This window comes from Panthera uncia (genome assembly GCF_023721935.1).
Source record: "Panthera uncia isolate 11264 chromosome A3 unlocalized genomic scaffold, Puncia_PCG_1.0 HiC_scaffold_11, whole genome shotgun sequence".
Lineage (NCBI taxonomy): Eukaryota > Metazoa > Chordata > Mammalia > Carnivora > Felidae > Panthera > Panthera uncia.
In genome coordinates, this window is record NW_026057578.1 from 53,895,916 (window position 1) to 53,910,990 (window position 15,075).

Here is a 15,075-nt window from a genome sequence, read left to right on the forward strand (position 1 = left end):
GGTGTTGCTTCTAATCTCAGCTGGGAGATGTCCAATCTTATTGTCTGGCGATGTGGAAGTCAACATGTGGATCCCATGACTTGGGAGTGTGGATGGCGACAGTGAAGGAGAGTACAAGCTTATTCATTTGGTAATGTTTATACATCGGCAATACGAGTGAATGAGGGAAATACATCAGTTTTTCTGAATGCGTGATTCTGCTGTAAAGCACATTTGGTGGGAAAGGGTGATCCTATGTGGGCTCATCTCTGCAGCCTGCTCATCTAAAGCACATTTCTGGGGTGGGGACACCCCTCTCCAGCAGAGCTGGATATTGCTAAATAGGCTACCGCAATTAGACCCTCTGACAAATGGCCTGCCAGACATGCCCAGGCAGCTGCAGAGGACAGAACCTTTATCAATTTCTGTGGGAGACAGAACCTTTGTTTTGTATGTTCCCATTTGTATAGACATATTTCCTTAACGCATTTAACAGCAAATCAAGCATGCCCCAAGCATCATTTTAAGCCAATGAATTCATTAATTCGGTTGCGAATGTGAATTAGCAACTGCAATTGTAAATTAGCAACCGAAACTGTGGTTTCCGTTTTGCATGGCAACTTGGAGGTTGTTCATTGTCCACGGATGAGCTGCTCTCTCCGAGGTTGAGGCAGGCCCAGGCAGGGGGTGACAGGGGCAGGCCAGGAGACGCAGCTCCCTCAGCAGGAAGAGCTAGACACTCAGAGGCAGAAGTGCTATCCTTCAACAGCCACTTGTGGACCCTCCTGCAGCCTCATTTCAGCTGCTTAAGGTCCCTTTGGAAGACAGCCCTGGGAGCACTCCAGCTAATGCTGGAAGAACAGCTCCGGGATCACATCTGTCACTGCCGGGGAGTACAGGCCCTGCATTTCGCTTTAATGCAAGGGTTTGCAAGTCTGATCGCAGTGCAAAGCCCAGATAACTGGTCTGCCCAAATGGGCCATGGGATGAATTTGGCTGGTTCCAGGAGGCCCATCTGAGCCCTTGTATGGCAGCCCCACATTGGTTTGGGCATTTTCAGGAAACCTGAATTGAATTCAGTGGATAATGACCAAGTTGCAGAGAACGCAGAAATGAATGTCTCCAACCTTGGCCATAAGGGGCTCACAGTCTTACCTCTATTGTTATAAACAAGGGAAGGACGAGACAGTATGGAATGGTCAAAAGCAAGGCTATTGATGGGTACTCCAGGCAGCTTTCCCAGAGGAGATACTTTATCTGTGTTTCAAAGGAGGCACAAGAGTTTGCCAGGCAGAACAGAGGGAGGAAAGCCATCTTTTCTCACTGGTGGCAGGTGGAGCATGTGGCAGCCAAGAGTCTGGGTAGGAAGGGGTCTCAAGGACCTCCTGACTTAGGAGGGAAGTCCCTGTCCTCCCGACCTGACTTTCCAAACATACTCTTCGAAATAGAAAACCTCTCAAGCAATACCTTCATCTGCTTTCAGCATGACCTGGAAACTCAAGGGACCTGTGTTGATCCAGGGAAACAGACATGTCACACAAACAGGGTGGGAGACAGAACTGGGTCCATAACATGGTAACAAGGTCAGGGAGCCAGGTGGTTATGATAAGGTCATCCGCAAGAGGAAAGTGTAATTTCAAATTGTTGAAAGGAAAGCAAAAGAAAGACAGTGGGGAGGGCAGGGAAAGAAAAGAAAAGAGGAGAGGAGAGGGAAGGAGAGGAGAGGAGAGGAGAGGAGAAGAGAAGAGAAAGAAGAGAAGAGAAGAGAAGAGAAGAGAAAAAGAAGGAAAGAAAGAAAAAGAAGGAAAGAAAGAAAGAGAGAGAGAGAAAGAGAGGGAAGGAGGGAGGGGGGAAGGAGGGAGGGGGAAGGAAAGGAGAAAAAAGAATGAGAGGGAGGGAAGGAGAGAGGGAGAGAGAGGAAGGCAGGAAGGAAGGGAGAAAGAGAGGGAGGGAGGAGAAGAAAGAAAGAAAGGGAGAAGGAGAGAGAGAGGGAAGGAGGGAGAGAAGAAGGGAGGAAGGAAGGGAGAGAGAAATAATGGGAGGGAAGGAAGGCGAGAGGGAGAGAGAGGAAGGCAGGAAGGCAGGGAAACGAAGAGGCATTTACTAAGAGTTTAAGGAAAGCTAATGAAGGATTTGGGTATCTGACTGATTTGCCACTGGAGCCCCTGATCCCTGCAGGAGGCAATGACTAATCTGGAACTGTTACAGAATAATTCCTCAGCATCTCTAACTGTGCAGAAGTTTCCAAAAATATTTGTGCGGTTAGGATGGCCCAGAATTTTAAAAGATTCTTTGGGGGGAGGGGGACAAATAGTACTGCCAGGATACTCCGAGGGTCAGACATTTTAGGAAATCTTTTCCCGGTATTTCAGCGGTGAAGTACCATTACAAGGATGAGCACAAAGCCCGGCCCTTCCAGAAAGCTCTGTTGAGCCTCTCAGGACGGATGTTAAAGCACTTTCTGAACCAGGCGGAAGATAGCCCTCCCCTTGTTTTTTTAGAAGAACATAAGGCAACATAAAATAAAGTTCTTCATCACACACAAACGTCACACAACACGCTGTGAAGTCATTTCTATGACAGGAGACCTTTTAGAAAATTGTCAGTGGTTGATTAGCCATAAAAATAACTTCTAGAAGGACTAGATAATTTCAAATAACTCTTGGAGGAGAGAAGAGAGGTCATCGTTTGTTTTAGAGGTTAAGTAAAGAGGACACACAAAGGTCACATGTGGCACACATACCCAGCTTCCCCCTGGGCTAGAGCCCTGCCCCACCCTCCCCTCCGGGCAGCCCAGGTTCATCTTTGCTAGAACACTGGATTTTCGTTAATGACCCTGATCAAAGTGGAAATAGTACAGAGAGGACTTTGGTGGCAGGGAGAGAGAGTGCCGGGGATTAAAAATTACGGGGCTGGGTCAAAGTTAATTCACAAAGAAGAACCGTGACTTCAGTGTGGGTCAAAGTCAACATTCTGAAAAAGAAGGGAGCACCCTCCCATTTCAGGGACCCCAGGAAGAACTGTCAGAGGCCACACAGACAAGTGCTTCCGGTATTTTAGGGAAGAAAACATGGTGCGTTCAAAATAGGATGTTGCCAGGTTTGTGCACTGTTCTTTTAAATGGGTTTTGGAAGAGCAGACAGAGGAAAAAAGAGTAAAACTGTTGGCAGCCAGAGAAGTGACTGGGTTATTGAAGAAAAAAGCTGAACTCAGAGACAGGAAGATCTCAGACAAGAAGCAAATGTTTTCAGGGCCCACATTAGAAAGTTTTCATCTGAAACAGTTCAGTAACATTTCCTGATCCACAACGGCCCTTTGAGCCTGACAGAAATGAACTGTGGTGTGGACGGTTTCATTTTATTGGCCATTAGGCTGCCAAACAGAACTTTTCTTAAATGAGTTATCAAAGCCACAGTGGAAACTTGTATGAAATGCTCCAAATAAGCTTTAACCAATAATGGCAAACTCAGAAAAGCATGGAGCAGTTTGTGGATTTGGCTCGAAGCCAGACATGTTTTGAGGTTTTGAACACTTGTGACTATTTGCATCCAGTAAATCAGTTTGTGCAAAAGAGAGAACAAAGCAATGGGATATGGAAACTCTGCATCTTAAGAATGAGCCAAGCCTTTCCCTCCTAACCAGAGCACAGCCAGAGCGGGGAGGGGAAGCGAAAGAGTTGGCTTTTTTATGAAGGGCTGGGCTTTTCCTGAAAGTCTTAACAGGCAAAGGGGCAACGTTTAGAACAAGCTACAAGAACAGAGCTGTAGTATAACCAGACCAAATTCCTCAGTTTGCTGGAGGGGACATTGGGACCAAGCTCATGGGCACAGACAGGTGAGCGTCCTGCCTGCACGGTCGACTTTGACAGAGGTGTTCCTATTCTATCCAGGCAAATGATACTTTTAGAAAAAGTGAGCCCGTGTGTCTTAGCCAGCATCCTGGGGTGGCGCTGTGTCATGGGTAGGCAGACGCGCACGGACCTGCCCCCGACCCCTTTTCCCTCCTGGGAGCATAGCAAGAACTCAGGGCTGACCGCCAGCTTTTATGATGTTAGACACTCACCCTCCAACTATCTGAGGCAATTAAGAATGATTACCTCTGAATCAAAGGCAAATCATCCAACAGCTTCCTGCCCAGGCTTTGAGTGGGCAGAGTTCTGCCTGTGAGAAGTGCTATAAAAATCCTCATTGAAATGGCCAGTTAGGGTAAGGACATAGGGAGGTCTGACCTTCCACCCATGTTTTTGTGTTGTCCCTTTCTTCCCGGTGATGGTCAGTTCTCCTAGTACCCTGGAGGTGGCCAAGGTCAGGAGGAGGCCCCTGCCTGTGTGCCCCTCACCCACCTGCTCCCCCCACCATCAGGTCTGACTACCCTCCCAGAAGCAGTGCCTTCCTCTCAGGGCCTTTCAGAAGAGAGGAATTAGGCTTCAGATCTGTATCACTGACATACAGGCTGCAAGGGTTTGCCTTGTGAATTTTCTGCCTGTACTTCCCTCCTGTAAGTACCTGGCAGAGGAATACTTGCACTTAATTGGATTTTAGAGTTCCAAAGCCCAGTCTATGTTTAGTGAATCTATTTCCATTTCCCCCACCCCTAGAAACTAACATGTGGGTTTCTGGTAAATTACTTGTGTCCAGAGCTGGAAACCCTAGGGAGTATTTTACCTCAAGGCACTATTAGTCATCAGAATTACCTGGAGGCCTTGTTAAAACACAGAGAATGTTTACTTCTAACCATTTTCTGGTTGACCCTGATGCTGCTGGTCCCTGGCCATACTCTGAGAACCGCTGGCTCACTCCCTACAGCCTTCCCTCTCTTTCCCTGCTTCCTAGCTACCCCATCCCTGAAACCACCCCCGAGGCAGAGGAAGAAGTTAAGGCATGGTGGCTGAGGGAATTACAGGAGAGTTGAAATTAACATGAGAAGCATGAACTACCTCTCACAGTTGCCACTGTGCCTTTCCCAGAGAATATAATTTCTTAATTTCTTTTCTCCATGAATTAGGCTTGTATCCGCAGCAGAGAACTTTTCTCTCAAAAAGACAAATCTTTTATCTTTAGAATACAACCTCAACTTTATTCCTTCCTTCTGGATGAGAACTAAGTCTGTTTCCTTCCCTTTTTTTTTATTGAGATATATGGAACGTATAATATTATGTTAGTTTCAGGTGGACAGCATGCTGATGTGATATTCAAAGATACTGCTAAGTGATCACAATAAGTCGAGTTAACATCCATCACAGTTACATTTTATTCTTGTGATGAGAGCTTTTATGATCTACTCTCTTACCAACTTTCAAATATACAATACAGTATTATTAGCGATAGTCACCATGCTATCACATCCTTAGGACTTACTTTACAACTAGAAGATTGTACCTTCTCACCACCTTCACATTTCCCTCTTATTCCGAATTCATCTCCACTTTACCATCAAATAAAATACCATGGAATATGGGCTGCCTGGGTGGCTCATTCAGTTGAGTAGCTGACTCTTGATTTCAGCTCAAGGCAGGATCCCATGACTCTCCAGAGTTTGATCCCCAAGTGGGGCTCAGTGCTGATAGTACAGAGGCTGCTTGGGATTCTCTCTCCTTCTTGTTCTCTGCCCTTCCCCCACTTGCGCACGTGTGTGCGCGTGCGCTCTTTCTCTCTCACTCTCGCTCTCTTTCTCTCAAAGTAAATAAACTTAAAAAAAAATTACCATGGAATAAAAGCTCATATTTACTGAGTGCCTACTATGGCCAAGGACTGTCCTAATACTGGTTAGTGGTTTATGAGTCATCTCAAAGGATCTTTCCAAAATTTTGCCAAGTATGTTATTCACCCATTTTACATGTGAGCAAACTGTTTTTAAAATAGTTGTCCTTTGGCTAAAATTGTTCAGAAAAGTACGTATCATTCAGCTTAGAATTGTATTTCTCTTGCCACTATTTCCAGCAAACCTTGATTTTCTACAAATTCTATTTAACAAATTTGCTTCCTATTTGTCTTAAAAAGGAGCACATGTTGCTTTGATTGGAAAAATATGGTTATGTTTTGAATATTTACACAGCTCAAAGTTTAAAAGAAACAAAAGGGTATAGAGTAAAACTCAGTCGCCCTTCCCCTCCTGACCCCAAGCTCCCCAGATCTCCCCAGAGACCGCTATTACTAACATACGTGATCTTCCTCTCTTCCTTTCTCAACACAAATGGCTGGTTACTATCTACTGTTGTTTCCATGGACATAACTGGGAGATCAAATCAATAAATATAGCTACTTTGTTCTTTTTAACAGCTATGAATAGAAATAACTCTAAAATATTTACCATATTATACAACATTTAACTTGTCTCTGTTGATGAACATATAGCATGGTCCAATATTTTGCTGATACGAAGAATTTCACAAGGACTACTCTTGTATATGTATCAGTTTACACATGAGCAAGTCTATCTGTAAGATAATTTCCTGTAAGGGAAAATCCTGGGTCAAAACCAAATGGTATGTGCATCTGTAATTTAAAAAAAAATGTTCCATTACATAATTTTTCAAGTATTACCAAAGGAAAGAGACTAGTATAATGAACCCCACACCCCGTCACCCAGCTTCAAGTTACCGGTAATCCATGGCTGATACTATTTCATATACTGGCCCCACCCCCCAACTCAATGTATTTTGAAACAATTTCAGACATAATGTTATTTCATTGGTAGATATTTTGGCACTATTTCTGAAAACCAGGGGCTTTTAAAATATGTGTATTACTTCATCATCACACCTAAAATAAATTAATACTAATGTATCAACATCATCAACTATCTTGTTAGGGCCACACTACCCCAAACTGTCTCATGAAAATTGATTTTTGAAATAGTTTTTTCTGCGTTTCAGAATCCATTCAAGTCCACGCTGTTCATTGCAGCTAGTTAAATCTTTTGATCCCTCCCCCACGCACCCCTACCCCCCGGAGATCATTTTGTAATTTGCAACTATACAGACAACAAATCTAGATAACTGTCTATACACACTTTGCTGAAGATACTGTCCTGCTCCATCAGTGGGAATGCAGGTCTGGAGCCCAAGCTCCCCTTGTTGAGAACCTGTAGAGTCCGGGACGAATGGGGGAAGGAAGGCTGGGTGGGCTCACAGCTGTGGCAAGTCTCAGCCCTCTGGGTTGGGGGGGTGGCGGCACTGGAGTGACTTTCTCTTCCCGCAAGCTACCTGCGTGGCTTTGCCTATGGAAAGACTCCAGGTCAAATCTCAACCGGCGTAATTATTCTCAGGAGGCCTTGAGCAAATCTCTCTGAGCTGAGATTTCCTCACCATAAAACGGGAATATTAATCCTTATCTTAAGGGGGTGAGAATCAAAGGAGATCTCAGGTAGAGTGATAGCGGCTGGGACTCTCAAGTTCTGTGATTCCATGATGAAGACCCACTGGGAGTCTAAAATACCAGCAGACCCTGAGCATCCACAAAGAGAGAACAATCAAATCGTTCTTCCTCCTTTGAGGAGCACAGATTGTTAAATATAGCATGCCTGCCCACCGTCTTTCTGCTCTGCCTTTGCGGCGGCCCCATCAGCTCATCTTCCCGCGTGTCTGCGGGCGGAGGCTGGCCACCCACTCAAGAGCCAACATTTCTGTCTCGATGCCCCCCTTCCCCAGGCGTGGGACGCAGCCTGTGCCCGCTGTCCTGCAGGTTGAGCGGTGCCATCTGTCCCTACTAAGTGTGGGCTTCAGGCACAAGGGCTGGGCTTTCAGTGTGGGAGGCACTTTCTCCCCCTCACCTTTGTTTTCTCGCCCTCAAGGGAAGGACAGAACGTCCAAACAGCCCTCGGGCCCCAGGAGTTGGGGGTTGGGGGGGCGGCTGGCCCTTCCCCGAGCCCCAGCCCGGTGGAACAAAGAACCTGGCATTATCCATTCCTTTGGGCCATCTGCTAGGCGCAGGTCGTGACCGAGGGGGGTCTGCGGGGTCAGGCGGAAAAGGCCCAGGGCGCAAATACACCCCAGGCGCTGTCCTCCTGCCGCCGCACGAGCTGATCGGCGGCCCCCGGTTCAGCAGCCCGGCCCACCGCCCCCCCCCTCAGGCTTCCGCGGGCCTGGCGTTCCCGGGACCCGGGCGTGGGGAGACTCCTGCCGCTGCGCCCCTGCCGGGCCCCCGGGGGCGGCAGCGGCGGCCCGCGCGCGGCTCTGGCCCCAAACTCGGCCCTGTGAGCCGACGCCGGGGAGGAAGCTCCCGTAGCCCCCGTGCGCCAGAGACCCGGGGAGGGGGGGAGCGTAGCCCAAAGCAAACAAAGAGTCGGGGTCCGCGGGCGCGCCCCGGCCGCCGCACCCCCGCGCGGCTGCCCCAGCGCCGAGCCCGCGCCGCCGGCGCCTCGGAGGCGTGCGTCTCCTTATATGGTCAAATGACACGGCGGGGGTTCTCTCGGGCGGGAGCCGCCGCGCTCCACCCGCCCGGCCGCCCCGCCGCACGCCCGCGCCGCCGCCGCCCCGGGACGCACGCCCGCCGGGTCCCCGGAGCCCGCCCGCGCCGCGACGCGCCGTGAGTGCCTTCCGTCCGCGCCCTCCGCGGGGAGCCCACAGCTTGGGGACCAGGAGGCCAGGCCGCGTGAGGGCAGGGGAGACTGGAGCCGAGACGCGGGGGAGACCCGGGAGAGGGGAGCGGAAGCGTGCGGACACCTGGGGAGGGGACCTCGGCCCTGGGGGCGACCTGAAGACCGGACGCGGGGGAGACCTTGGAGAGGGAAGCCGAACCTTGGAGAGATCCGGGGAGAGGGGGGCGTCTGCGGGGGCGACCCAAGCGGGGGAGGGGAGCGGAACCGTGAGGACCCCTGGGAGAGGGGAGCACAGCTGAGGGATGACGTAGGCTGAGCGGAGCAGAAGCGTGCGGACACCTGGGAGAGGGGAACCGAGCCTGGAGGGAGACCCAGGAGAAGGGAGCTGAGCCTTGGGGACGCTCAGGGAGAAGGGAGCCAAGGCTTGGGGGAGACCCGGGTAAATGGAAGCTGAACAGTGGGGACTCCCGGGGAGAGGGAAGTGAAGCCGCGGGGTAGACCCCGAGAAAGGCCGTCCTGAGGGGAGTAGAACTGTGGGGACACCTGGGAGAGGGGAGAGGGGAGCTGAACTGTGTTAGGGAGGGCGGGGGCGCGGTGGGGGGGGGGGGGCAATGCTGGATCCTAGGGGTGGGGGGAGACCCATCGCCGGATCCTGGGAGGGAAAACATTGGTCCGAGTCCTGGCCAGGCGGGTCGCCGGGTGGGAGCAAGGGTACAGCCAACTCCCGGCGGGCCCTGGGTGAGGGCTGGCCGCGGGTCCGAGCGCGGGGAGGTGACCATCCCCGCCCTTCCCGGAGGCCAAGACTCTGGAGTGTGAGCGAGTGTGAGCGAGTTGTCGGGGCCAGCAAGCTGGTTGCCATCCACCAGTGGGGGTGTCCGAGGCATTTCCCTTAGGTCCAAAGATGGGCAGCTTGCGATGGGACCTCAGGCACCGACTTGGGCAGAACTTAAAAGACTGAACTATCAGATTTTAATTTTTTTTTTTTCCAACGTTTTTTATTTTTGGGACAGAGAGAGACAGAGCATGAACGGGGGAGGAGCAGAGAGAGAGGGAGACACAGAATCGGAAACAGGCTCCAGGCTCCGAGCCATCAGCCCAGAGCCTGACGCGGGGCTCGAACTCACGGACCGCGAGATCGTGACCTGGCTGAAGTCGGACGCTTAACCGACTGCGCGACCCAGGCGCCCCTGAACTATCAGATTTTAAAATATGGGTCTATTTTAAACGAGAAACACTCTGATCTTAAGTTCCACTTGTATGATATTTTAGCACACCTGAAATTTCGGGTTAAATGTTGTCTCTTAGGTAATCAACAAGGAATCCTAGCTTATCTTCAGATCCCAGTTTGGGCTTCCATTGGAACTGGTCTAGCCCAGATTAAATGAAATGTATTCAGCTGCCTTCCATGATGTGCACTTAGGGGGTGTGCTCCCTTGCACTTACTTTGGGAGGTAATAAATCACAGTTTGGGTTTAGAGTCACGAGAACTGTGTTCAAAACGAGGCCAGCTACTTCTTGCACTAGCTTTGGTTACCTGTGTTTTGCAATAATATGTTAGGGGGGGGGAAGTTCTGATATCCGGAAGGTGATTTACACCAAAGAACATCGGAAGCAAGTCTTAGAAGTACAGGGATTTCTAGTCTGACAATTCAACTTCCATAAAACCAAGGTACATTTATGTAAATTTGTTTCACAGTGTTTTCCTCTGAATTCGCTCACTCTGAATTTTTAAGGGTTATCAGTTAATTCATTTGACCCCCAAACAATGTGGGGGGTAGGGGTGCTGACCCCCCCTTGCAGTTGAAAGTCCATGTATAAGTTTTGACTCCCCAGAAGTGTAATTACGGATAGCCTACTGTTGCCTCGAAGCCTTACTGATAACGTAAATAGTTAACATATTTTATATACCGTATGTATTGACCGCCGTATTGTTACAATAAGGTAAGCTAGAGAAAAGAAAATGTTATTCAGAAAATCATGAGAAAATACATTCACAGTGCTTTATTTATGGGGGAAAAAAAGCTGCATATTAGTGGACCCGCACAGTTCAAACTTGTGTTTTTCAAGGGCCAACTGTATATAGAATTGGGTTTCTACAGTGTTTATTATGGTGCCATGTTTTAACATGCTTCTGCACAGCAGCACATTGACAAGGGCTAAATCAGGGTGCCTGGGTGGCTCAGTCAGTTAAGCATTGACTCTTGATCTCAGCTCAGGTCTTGATCTTGGGGTCGTGAGTTCAAGCCCTGCGTTGGGCTCTGTGCTGTGCATGAAGCCTACTTAAAAAGGGGGGAGGGGCTAAAGTGGTTTATTATAGATCAGGCACTGTTCTAGGCACTGACATTCAGTCTCATTCAGTCCTCACAAATATGCTGTAAGGCAGGTGTGATAGGCTGGTGGACATACGAGGTTGGAACAAGGCTCCCTGACATCACATTCCTCGGAGTCTAGCTGTACAACCTTAGCTAAGTCACCTTATCTCTTGGTACCTCAGTTTCCTCAACTGGGAAACAGGGAGGTGATAGTGGCTTGCTTGAAGGGTTGTTATCAAGGCTGCATGTCATAAGCAGTGTATATATTGACATCATCTTTGTCTTTGCAGATAAAGTAAAGCACAGAGAAATCAGAATAACTTTGGCCCAAGGTTTTCCAGACAGTAAATGGTGGTCCTTTGATCTGACCCCAGGCAGCTTAACTGGAGAGGCTGAGTTCTAATCACTAAAGTACTGGGGGCATACCTGTATATTTCAGTGAGGCCTTATACTGCATACTTTGACCCATGAGTGCTTGTAAATTACTTCCAGTACTGCAGGAAATCTGGTTTGCACACAAAAAAAGCCCTGTGGGATATTGAAAAGCAGTTCGGCTGGGCAGTAGGAGGCCTGGGTTCTATTTCCGTCCTGCATCAAGGGTGGGTTACCCAGCCTCTGGGGCTGGGATTGTTTCATTTGTCAACAAGGGGGCTGGAGTAGATAAGCTGCTCTCTGGCTCAGAGGCCCTAAGATACAAAGTTCCTTGAACTTGAGTGAACAAAAACAGATACAGGATACTTCCTGTGTAGTTTTATTATGAGAATTTTATCAAAGCCCATTTATCATGTGGGATTATACTGAGAGCCCACTGCCTGAAGATGACCACCTTGACACAAAATTTTCCGGGCTCTTCTCTAGTGACCGAGAGCCTGGTCTTCCAGGAGATCAAGCCGGCACTGTGACTTTGGGGCAAGTTACCAGGCACCTCTGTTATCCTGAATTGTGGATTTCAACTTTGGCCCCCGTGATGGTTAATTTTATGTCAACTTGACTGGGCCGGCCACAGGATGTCCAGACAAGTGTTCAGACACTTCCTGGGTGTATCTATGAGGGTGTTTCTGGATGAGATTCACGTTGGAGTCTGTAGACTGAGTGAAGCTGATTGCCCCTCCCAATATGGGTGGGCCTCATCCAATCAGTTGAAGACCTGACCATGAAGGTTGAGCAAGTGGGAATTCCTCTTGCCTGACTGTTGGACTGGGATATCAATCTTTTACAGCCTTCAGACTCAGACTGAAAAGGAGACTACCTAAGAGGGCACTTTCCCTGCCTGACTGCAGACCTGGGATATTGGTCCTTTCCAGCCTTTGGGCTTGAACTGAAACTCAACTCTTCCTGGGTCTTGGGCCTGCTGACTTTTGAATTGTAACTGACATCATTGGCCCTTCTGGTTCTCCGGCCTTCCACAGATCTTGGGACTTCCATAATAGTGTGAGTCAATTCTTTGTAACAAATCTCTGTATATATATAAATATATATATATGTATGTGTATATATATATGTATATGTATCCTATGAGTTCTGTTTCTCTAGAGAATCGAATACAGTTCTCCAGTAATTTTGCTTAAAAATTCTCCCACCAGCAATCAGTCTTGTTTTTTTTAAGATTCCATGGCTACTTTGCTACCAGTGGTATTGATTTTCTTTCTGCTATAAAATGTGATCCCCTCCTAGAGATCTAATGACACGTCTGGGCCGCGTCTGACGTGTCATGGTTCTCATGGGTGATTCTCACACCTCGTCTGAACTTGGACGTCATGTGTCATCACGCTCGTCCTTGGCCTTCATAATCCCTAAGTTTACTTCGAGTTAGTCTGTGGCTTAAGGATGTTTAGGCTGATGGTACTAAGTGAGGCAAGTGATGCCTGTGACGGTAAGAGAGGTGGCTTCCCTGTTTCTTGTGGGTAAATAAAACGAATAATCACAGGGCATCCTTGACGTCTGGAAATATTTAGGTTTCTAGTCAAAAAGAAAATGGATCCATCTGGGTTCGTTGATACAGCTTTTGGAACAATGAGAATTGGCCAGCCTGTGGACAAAGTCGTAGGAGCTGTGCCAGCCTGTCCTGACGGGATCCCCACGCAGTGTCCTGAAGAAACACCATGAAGGAAAAGGAATGGGAGAAGGAAAAGGCCATGGGCGTCATGGGTCGTGGGGTTCGCTATAGAAAGAGGCTGGTAGGGGCTCATAGCAGATGGAAGGCCAGGCAGGCAGAAAGTACACAATGAGCTGCCTTTTGGAGACTGGGGCAGACTGATGAGAGAGAGTGAGCGGATCTCATTTTGTTCCTGTGGGAACAAAGCATAAATAATGTGTTTCCATGTTCCCAGGAAGGTGGTGGTAGAACTATAAGGTGGGGCCTCCCCCGAAGCCCCACCCTGGGGTGATTTATGAGCCTGAGGCAGCCTGCCATAATTATGCTTGTCTCACATTGACTGAACTGACGTGTTTTGAGATTAAATTACAAGCTAGTATCCTGAAAGTGATTTGAATTCTTTGGAGCTAGATCTATTCTGGAACTCTTTAAGAGATCGTATGTTCTATCCCAGTCTCCCAGTGCCTAAAACAGTATGTGGAGAATAGTGGTTACTTAATACATTCTTATCGACTGGATTTAAAAGTCCGTAGGACATCAAAGCAGTATTACCGTTCTTGTATCATGGACTGAAGGTCAGACACTGGGCATTTATTATTTTCCCATTTCGTTCTATTATTCAGTATTCCAAAGGTAACCTGGAAGACCGTGGTTTACCTGAGTCAAGCATTGTCTCTCACACAAAACCTTTCGTAAAACCATCAGAGACGAATCAAGATTTTAAGTTTTTGAAAGTTACTAGTTTCTATAACCAAATTATAAAACATCCCTGAGCCCGGCCCACATACTTGATAAAGGCTCATTAAATTAATCCGTACGTATATCACATAGTGGTAGACCTTGTCAATCTTACACCTTACCAACCATCTAAAAATCGATTTCACATTGATTCTAAATACATAATTATATTCTTTCCAATAGCAAACTCTTTGAACTTGCACCTTGCTCTCGTCCACCAGAATTTTGATTGAAAAGAAACAGTTCAGCTAGACGCGTTTTATAAACAGTGTTAGAAGTGAGCCATGTCTGTGTGTCGATACTACTTTTTTTTAATGTATTTTGAGAGAGCACGTGAGCAGGGGGAGGAGCAGAGAGAGAGAGGAGAGAGAGAATCCCAAGCAGGCTCCGTGCTGTCAGCACAGAGCCTGATGCAGGGCTTGAACCCAGGAACTGTGAGATCCTGACCTGAGCTGAAATCAAGAGTCGGACACTTAACTGACTGAGACACCCAGGTGCCCTGTGTGTCAATACTTCTATCCATAGGAAAGCAAACTGGTGCAGAATGTTCTCTGGCTGCAGTTCCAGGTATGAGAGCCTGTGCCCTTGGACAAGGCCCTTGGATGTGTATATGTGTCTGTGCAGAACATCCAGCACCTTTCCCTGATATCTGGAACCTGTGGCAGGGTGTCTAGCACGTTCTTTGCAGAGATGCTTGGAAGCATCCAAGCTGGCTGGTTTTTGCTTCTTGACCCCACCAGGCCTCTCCCGGGCTGTGCAGCTGTGTGTACACATGGATGTAGAATCCAAACCCAGTAGGAAAAATTCTGCCTGCTGTGGAAGCAGCAGTTTATCTGGAAGGGGGAAAGAAGCCAGAGACAGAGGAGGAGGAATGAAGCTCAGGGTCAGTGACGTTAGGAAATTTTCACGGCATCAGATGCCAAACCGCATTACATTTTGGGTTTGGTATGCAACGCGGATCGTTCACATAACACGTTCCTCGTTTTCACTGTCGACTTTGGCCCACGTATTTGTACTCTCCATCCATTTCTTCAGTCACTCCACAAGTCTTTAGAAGCACCTGACCCTGTGTTTGTCACCTGCTGGCGAGGCCACAGCAGTATGCCTGCCTTCACAGCACTTACGGTTTGGTGAGGGACATAGGTGATCACAATGTCACGTAGTGTCGTGAAAGCATTGTATTAAAAAAAATTTTTGTTTTTAATTTTAGAGAGAGAGAGAGCAAATGGGGGATAAGGACAGAGGGAGAGAGAATGTTAAGTAGGCAGAGCCCACATGCAACAGACTGATTTTCTGAATTCTCTGCAAAAAGTTCTGTTTGACTGTTGACAAGCAATGGAATTTTCCAGCCTGGGTCATTTGAAGATGGACACGGTTTCAGCAGGGACTGACTTACGGGCGCTGCTGCTCAGT

General features: G+C 48.2%; 1 protein-coding gene across 2 annotated transcripts in view; it reads left to right on the forward strand.

Moving 5' to 3' along the window:
- FHL2 (four and a half LIM domains 2) overlaps nucleotides 1-15,075 on the forward strand; it is a 65,404-nt gene that overhangs the window by 22,737 nt on the left and 27,592 nt on the right. The window contains exon 1 of one of the 2 annotated variants that reach the window (XM_049651246.1): nucleotides 8,378-8,504. The exons of the other annotated variant lie outside the window; for it this stretch is intronic. The gene's annotated coding sequence lies outside the window, so the exon portion shown is untranslated. Of the gene's footprint in view, nucleotides 1-8,377; nucleotides 8,505-15,075 lie in introns of those variants that run through there. 2 annotated transcript variants of the gene reach the window in all.